This window comes from Pistacia vera, unplaced genomic scaffold (genome assembly GCF_008641045.1).
Source record: "Pistacia vera cultivar Batoury unplaced genomic scaffold, PisVer_v2 Contig36, whole genome shotgun sequence".
NCBI lineage: Eukaryota > Viridiplantae > Streptophyta > Magnoliopsida > Sapindales > Anacardiaceae > Pistacia > Pistacia vera.
Window position 1 is genome coordinate 1,537,236 of NW_022196179.1, and position 8,864 is coordinate 1,546,099.

Sequence of the window (8,864 nt, forward strand, 5' to 3'; positions counted from 1 at the left end):
AACCTTGGGTGGGAAAATGTTGTTCTCCCTAATCAATAAAGTTTTGGTGTCAGGCACGCCTTTTTTTAATTGATAAATGCTTTTCTAGAATGTCGTGTAAAGTGAGTGGACCCCCCTTAAACTATTCGTGAAATAGTTATTTTTAATTGTCATATACATACAAAATAATTTTACAACACTAAAGGGTATAAATCTTATCATGGATTCTTAACTTTTAATTATTTATTCTACATTAAAATACATGTTTTATTTTTTATTTTTTTTATTTCATTAAATTTCTATGAACTTATATGTATATTTTATAAAAAATCAAGTCAATGAGCTTTAATACAAGTCTCCATAATCATGATTAGTTTTTCATTATACTTTTGAAATTTTCATTTTTTTAGTATAAGAAATCTAGTATGATGTTTTTATAAAGAAATGATTGCTTTTATATAACGTTTTAAAGATATTAAATTTTTTATAATGCTGCCTCTCCCTTCAATTATGTACATATAAGAGTTCAAAGTGTGAATAATATGTAATCAATTTATGGTGATGAAAGACTTCAAAGTTGTAAATAAAGTGTGATTAATGTTTTTTATTTATAAAGATCTGTTTATGATTTAAGTCTTTCACCTGATAAGTAAAGTTTCAAGATATTTTCACACCAAAAGCTTTATTAAAAGCATAAGATTAAAAAATTAACTCTAACATAAATAATCTTATTGGTAATATATATCCGAATTTTGTTTGATTATCACCGGTAAACGAGGTAATAACATTTAAAAGAATATTGACATTAACAAAAGTGTTTAAAAATATATGATGATCTTATTGGTGATTATAATTAAATTAATTTAAAAATTAAAGTTATAAATATTCTATATTTTATTCCTAAATTGCCAATTTCTCATATTTTTCTTTCTAAATATCTTTGTTAACGCTGTCATTCCTATTTTTTCTCCTAAGTTTAATTTTAGTTGCCATTTTTGTTCTTGATAAAATTGCTTTCTTATACTCTAGTATTTTTATTCAATTAAAGTTCAACTTCCATGAGAATTAATATCAATTATCATGGGATGAACGTTATTTAAAACTTATTATTGGGACTTAGAAAGAAATTTTGTGGGGTTTAAATTACAACACTCTTAGTTTTATTATGGAGATGTTTGATTTGATTTATTTTTTTTTAAAAAAAAAAAAAAACCTAAAAGGGGTTTTCTTGACCCTCCTAAGGTTTAATCAAATAACAAAGTTCCCATGACATTTCAAATAACAAAAACTCCACTATTGTTAATTAGTTGTTAGTGTATCGTTAGAGTTTATAACGTGATTTGTGAATGAATATTTACTTAATTTGCCCCTCTACCATTTATTTTAACACAAAAAAATTAACAATAGGGAAAATCATGTTATTTCTCTAACTACTTGGGGATTATTGTCATTTAATTATACCAAAGGGGGAGTATGTTATTAACCTTAAATATTACAAATATATATTTATATATTAATCATTAAGATACTTATTGAATTTTTAGGAAAATTTTTTTAATAAAAAAATCCAATTTTTTAACTTTATTTCCGCTTTCTGTATTTTAATTAAAAAAAACAAGTTCCAAATGTTTATAGAAATTTGTACTATTGACTACCTAGTTGCAATTTGCTTATTAATCACCTTTTATTTGCTGATAAAAATATTTGGACTTAAATAATCTAGAAATTAATCAAATTGGTTGTAGCAATCTATTAATGATCCAAATAGAAGTTATGTGAAATTAATTAAATTGGTTTAGAGGATAAAAAACTTAAAAATTGATGATTGTTTGTTTATACAATTTAGGTGTGTTTTAATTATGATAAGTTTTCATTCTGGGTAGGTTTTATTTATTCTGTGAGGTTTTTGTGTTTTTATTGGAATAATAATTAAAAAAAAAAATGGTTCATTTGAGTTTTTTCAGATTATAAATATCTAAATCAACCTTAATTATCACGTCAAAATATCTAGTCAGCACACCAAAATTGTCATGTCAGTGATTTTTTATGGAAAAAATGTCAGGTCATCAATATTTAACGCTGTAGGAAAAAAATATAAAAGTTTGGTACCGTCAATAAGGAAAAACTTAAAGTTCAGTACCTTCAATATAAATAATTGATAGTTTAGTATCTTGATTTCAATAGGAAAAAAAATAGTTTGGTACCTTCAATAGGAAAAAAGTGATAGTTCAATACCTTCTGATGTAATCAAGCATTTTTTTTTTAAAATAAAACTACCGACTTTACCCAAAAAAAAAAAAAAAAATTGTACGAACTAGGGAAGTAACCCTGTCCCCAATAGTCCAAAAATGAAAAATGAAATCTTTAGAATATTCTGAATCATTCATGAACATTATAACAACTACCAAGATTAAAACATTTACAACACCCACGTAAATAAATTGTGTAGTGGCTACAAACTGGGATTCTACGTTGTCCCCAATTCTTTACACTAAAGCATAGACAGTTTACTTTATGGCTTCCAAATGATAAAATGGATGAGTAAAGTTTCAATATCTGGATTCACACTATTTCAAAACAAAAGCAAAAATGATAAACTAAACATAAAGTAGATCTTTTTATTTGCATATAAATGTTATACAGTGGCTTGAATTCTAGTTCTGAAAATGCTTCTTATTAATACAAATAAAATTATTCAGTGGCATGCAAATTCTGATGTGCATGACTGAAGACAATTTCAGAAATTACACAGGCCATATCAATATTTGTGAAGTCGATAAGTAGGAATAGCCACAAGATGATTTGATCTCGGAGTTACAAGACCAAATTCCTCAGTCATGTCCAATTCACTTGGCAACATCCCATTGGGAAGCTCCTAGTCAAAGCAATGCAGAAGTTGTGCTACCACAAGTTTCATAAATGTGAGTGCCAATTGCATTCCAGGGCAGCTTCTGCGGCCAGAACCAAATGGGAGAAGCTGAAAGTGGTGGCCGCGAAGATCAATATTACTCCCAATAAACTTTTCAGGATCAGTCGATGCTTCAGGGCCTCTTCCGATTGCCCATGCATTTACAAAATGCGCGAATTTTTCGATATGTGAAAGCCGTTTACTGTGCAATCTTCCAGGGATTCATGAGGGATTAATAGAGGTCCTACAGGATGGAGTCTCAAGGTTTCTTTCACTACCATGTTATTCCAGGTTCATCAAATCTGATTCTTCTACCATCTTGTTTAGTCCCAAGACATTTTGCAACTCTTTTTGTACTTTCTCCATAATCTCAGGATGTTTGAAAAGTTTTGAAAGTNTTATGAGTTACATTGGACACAAATGAATGAATAACGAAAATTTGTTAGGGGTGTATTTGTAAACTTATAAGGTGTTTTTGTTATTTTTTAAACTAATAGGGGGGTAATTGATTTTTTATAGGGTACCCTGGAAAGGAACCGGAACCTGCATTTTAGGTTCCGGTTCCGGTTCCTTGAATTGAAGAACCTGTACTGTGCGGTTCCGGTTCCGGTTCTTTTTTTTGGGAACCTATACTGTGCGGTTCCGGTTCCGGTTCCCCGGAAAAGTACAGGGTACCCGGAACCGCTCACCCCTAATGTTACAGCAGCATCATGTCAAGTTTTTAAATTATTCAGCGTGAATAATTTGATTTTATGCAGAAAAAGATTATGTAAACATGGTTATAATGGCTAATAGTAACTTTAGCTCTCTCTCTGGTTGGCTAAATGATTCGATAGAAACTCTTGGATGTATTATTAAATGGATCCTGAATTCTAGTCTCTCCTCAATTGTTAATAGGGACAGTAAGTAACTACTGGAACTCTTATCCGATTGCTAATTTTAGGATCCAGAAGAATTAGTTGAAGTATACGTAAGCTGGTCCAGACATCTTCGACTAAAAAAAAAAGAAAAAAACTAATAGTAACTTCAATAAACTTATGGAACTATACAATGTGAATCTTTAGACTTAGACCCATTGCAGAATCGCCTTCAGAACCTAATGAAAAGAGAAATGTTTTTGCTTGTGTTGGATGGATTATGTGTGGAATGAAGAGAAAGAGAAATGGGATAGATAAAGGTGTGTGTAGCATGTGGGTCGAAAGGTGATTCAACATTGTAACCACTCGAAATAAAAAGGCTGCATCCATTATGGGAACGCTCCCGCCATATCACTTGTCATGTTTATCGAAGGATGAATGCTGGTCATTATTCAAAGAACGTGCATTTGGACAAGAAAAAGAAGAACGTACAGACCTTGTAGCGTTTGGGAAAGAGATAGTGAAGAAATGTAAAGGTGTGCCTCTAGCTGTGAAATCTCTAGGAAGCTTGATGCGCTATAAAACAAAGGAAAATCAGTGGTGTTCTGTTTAAAAAATAAGACCATATTCTGAAATTTGGGCAATGGCTTTATTTCAACAAGTGGAAATGCTGGGCTATCAACAAAAACTGGACTTATCTTGAGAAGCCCAACCCATTAATGAATTTGAGAAATTGATAAAACACATAAAGTTAATGGGATTTCATAACTAATCGATTGAGTAGCAGCTCGCATACCACCTAAAAAGGAATATTTATTATTTGATCAATATCCTGACATAAGAAGTCCAATAGGAGCAATACTTGAAATGGCAATCCATAAAAAAATATCGATATTGAAATTAGCTAAAACAAGGTGATAACTAAAAGGAATTAATGAATAACTTAGTAGAATTGATATGACTGCTATAGATGGTCCAATAATGAATAACCGAGTATTTCCTCTAGATGGATTGCAAATAAAAAACCCTGAATTGGCACGAGAGGACTACTATTTACCCTGAATTGGAAACACATAGGCAATGTTTGTAGAAGGGAAGACTCATAATTACAATTCCACGCTTCAACTGGTACGATAAATTGACAGGAAGGAACAATCCCCCAACACTTGCACAGCATCAACTGTTCATCATCATATCTGCAGTTGTTGAAGACATGAGGTTTATGAGTGGATAATGTTAAATTGAAGCAGAATATGAACTTAAGGGTGCACATACCTCTCAAATTCATGCAACAATTAGTTGTTTGTGCAATCTATCTTGTCAAAATTGAGAGGACAAGAGAGGTAATTGAATAGAGTCGGAGTCTGTTCAAGAGATATCTTTTAAAAGACTTAAGAGACAATTGAAGAAAGTCGGAGAGTCGAAGTATGTCCGAGAGATATCTTTAAGAGAGAAGCTTGTACTAAATTAAATTGAATTATTTGTATTGAGTTGTTGTGAATTGTATGTAAATACACAATCTATTTTATACAAACATACAGTAACTATGTAAGGAAACATAATATTATCTTAATAGGTAAAGAAATGAAATATCTCATAATAATGTTTGTAATCTTTCCAGGTAAAGAAATAGAATATTGACATTCTATATTCGCATATCAACACTCCCCTTAAACTTGTGGTTTGTATAAGTTATAAACTTCAAGCTTGCATGGTAGATAAGAATGTTGTCTGCCATTAGATGTGGGATAAGTAGTACTCAAGGAGTGGTTATCTAACCCGAGTGTCTATGTGTCTTGCAGGCTGAAGTAGAATTTAAGGCTAGAGTGGGTTGATTAGCGGTAGCTTGATTAAGACGATGAAAACTTTGAAATAACTCAATAACCCAAGATAGTAGTAAGTGCTGAAAATGATTTAATATGCACTAGGAAAATTCCTAGGAAACATTGGAGGGGTCATAAACGGTCCCACTTAAAACCCAATAGTCTTAGACATTTATCTTTTTGTTGACAAAATTTTCCTAGACATGCATATAACCATATGAATAGCTATCCACTGTCCTAATCTCATGTCATAAATAGCTACTCACTGTCCTATTCCTAGGCTCTAATACCATGTCATAATTATGAGCGGTGAAGAGTTATCAGAACCTAGGATTAGGACAGTAAAAGATAGATAAAGGAGATTCAAAGAGATAATTTAGTGAATTCGATTATTATTGAATTATTTGAATTGAGTTGTTGTGAATTGTATGTGAATATACAACCTATTTATATAAAAGTATAGTAACTATGTAAGGAAACATAATATTGCTACAATAAGTGAGGAACTGGAATATCTCATAATAGTGCTTGTAATGTTCCTGGGTAAGAAAACAGAATATCAACCTTCCATATTTGCATGTTAACATCTTATTCCACTTTCAATTTAACATCAGAAATATGAGCTATATTCTACCAATCCTCCCAGTACAAGGCAAACTGAAAATATGCAAACTTTTTAGATTGCTAAGACTGTGAATGCTGGTGGGAAGAGATGACAAACTTAGTGTTGAAACCACTACCAAACACATGCAATAAAATAAAACAGCAAAGTAAATAGAACAATAGATTTACCCTGTTTCGTTTTGATTAAGGAACTACGTCCAACATTTAAGTAGAGATTTTGTATTAAGTTTCAGAGCTCTACAACAATTACAATCTATGGTGATGGCAGCTCACTCTCTCTATCTTTTTTTAACCTTGGTTTCTCACTATTACACCATAAATATATAATAGAAAACCCTACCCCCGAATGCGTCTATGTAAGGGGCTTCAAGTTCATGCAAAGTATGAACCATATCCAACAAATTTAGGACAATGTAAAATGTACAAAGACCGAAGAGATGTAAGGTCTCCCAACCACTGTGGCAACGATGCTAGATCGGGTAGCCGGATATACACAAAGGAGCAGGGAACCTGCACTTGACTCAGTTATGAATTTATTAAAGCTAGCGGGATTTGTGGCAACAAATTTTTTTATAATGTAACACCAGTGGCTTCACCAGATATGGTTAAATGCTAGAAGTAACATAGATGTTTAATACCATCTGGCAAAGCCACCGGCTCTGGCCAGTTAAACCCAGAGACTAGAAGGATGTGCTATTTTGTAACAATCCCCCGCTGCTTTTTCTCGCATTGGTTCACCAGTTAAGGGCAATGAGAAATCCCCTATTTTCGTAGACTACTGAGACTCTTGAATGCTGACTGAAAGATACTTGCGGTGGAGTCACCATTGTTGGAGTTGTCGACTACTTCAGCATTATGGGTAACGGAGACGCACTTGGGGGTCCCACTGACAGGTCAGCGGGCGAGTGCCCCACTCCCCGGTGAGTAGGCGGGGGTCGCGGGGGCAACGCCCCCTAGCTCGTAGGCGGTTTTGGGCTTTTCCATGTATAACTGCTGTAGGATTTCCTTTAAGTTATTAATTTCTTTTTGGGTTGGGCTTAGGAATAGGAATCCTTGTAAAACTAGGTTTAATCTCTTAAACCTAGTATATAAACATACTTTTCTCTTGTTATGAGTGTGAGAGCAATTCATTCATTGTAAACGAGAGAGGTGAGGCATATTGCAATAATATTGACTCAGCTGGACGTAGCTCACATTGGGTGAACCAAGGTAAATCGCGTGTATTATTTTTTCTTTGTTTACTGTTTGTTTTGTTTTACTATTATTATTTTGTTCCTGTTGTAGTCTCTATTTCGTTCAATTGGTATCAGAGCAAGGTTCTGTTAGATCGTGATTTAGAGATGGCGAGATCAAAGGTTGAGATTGAGAAGTTCGACGGCAAACGCTTCGAGCTTTGGAAACTGCGGATGGAGGATCTACTCGTTGATAGGGACCTGTGGGGTGCAATTGTGAATAATAGGCCAACAGTCGGGACTGCCGTTGTTACAACGAGTGAAACGTCTGGAACTGGAGTTTCAAGTACGCTTGGGTCTAAACCTGCTGAAGGAGAATTATCAGCGACTGATCGTGCCGCACTTGCTGAATGGGACAAGATGGATCGGAAAGCCAGAGGTTTGATTCGCATCTGTCTTGAGGACTCTGTTCTAACAAATGTGATGGATCAGGATAGGGCTAAGGGTTTATGGCAGAAGCTGAAAAATATGTATCTGAGTAAGTCTTTGGTGAACGTGCTGTTCCGTCGCAAGAAATTGTACAATCTCCGTATGCATGATGGGGATTCTCTTGCTGCACATCTAGATGAGTTTAATACTCTGGTGAATCAACTGCTGGCTGTGGATGTACAACTCACCGAATCTGAGAAAGTGGTAACATTGTTATGCTCGCTGCCTTATACGTGGGACAAACTGATTATTGAGATTGGTGGTGGAGGATTGACACAGATGTCGTGGGAATCTGTATGTTCTACATTGTTGGTAGAGGATATGCGGCGAAGAGGTTCAGAAGGTTCGTCTAGGGATGCTTTAACTGCTAGGGGACGAAACCTTGATAGGAATTCTAATAAGTCTGGCGACAGGGGAAAGTCGCGAGGTAGATCTAAGAGCAAGGATAAAAGTAAGATTAAATGCTGGAGATGTCAGGAATTTGGGCATTTTAATAAAGATTGCAGAAACAAACCAGTGAAGGGGAAGGAAGCTGAAACTTCGTACAAACGGGAATCAAATGGTGATATGTATATGGCTGCTGCATGTATGGCTGGATCAGACCAATCAGTTTGGTATGTTGATATTGGTGCGTCGTTCCATATGACACCTCACAAGAAATGGTTTTGTGAGTATGAGACATACAATGGAGGAAACGTTCTGTTAGGAGATGATATTGCTGTGAAGATTATTGGTCGCGGGAAAATCAGGCTGAGGTTGCATGATGGTTCAGTGAGGACGCTCCCTGAAGTGATGCACATCCCTGGTATGAGTAGAAATCTGCTCTCTGTTGGAACAATGGCTGACGCAGGTATAGTATTCAATTGTGACAGAACATCCTGTAAGATGACTCGGGGATCTATGGTTATTGCACGAGGAGTTCGACATGGTACATTATACAGGCTGCAAGCATCAGTTGTAAGAAATTCCTCTTTGGGTGGTTATGTTTCGGAAAAGGAGGCTGAAAAAGAAA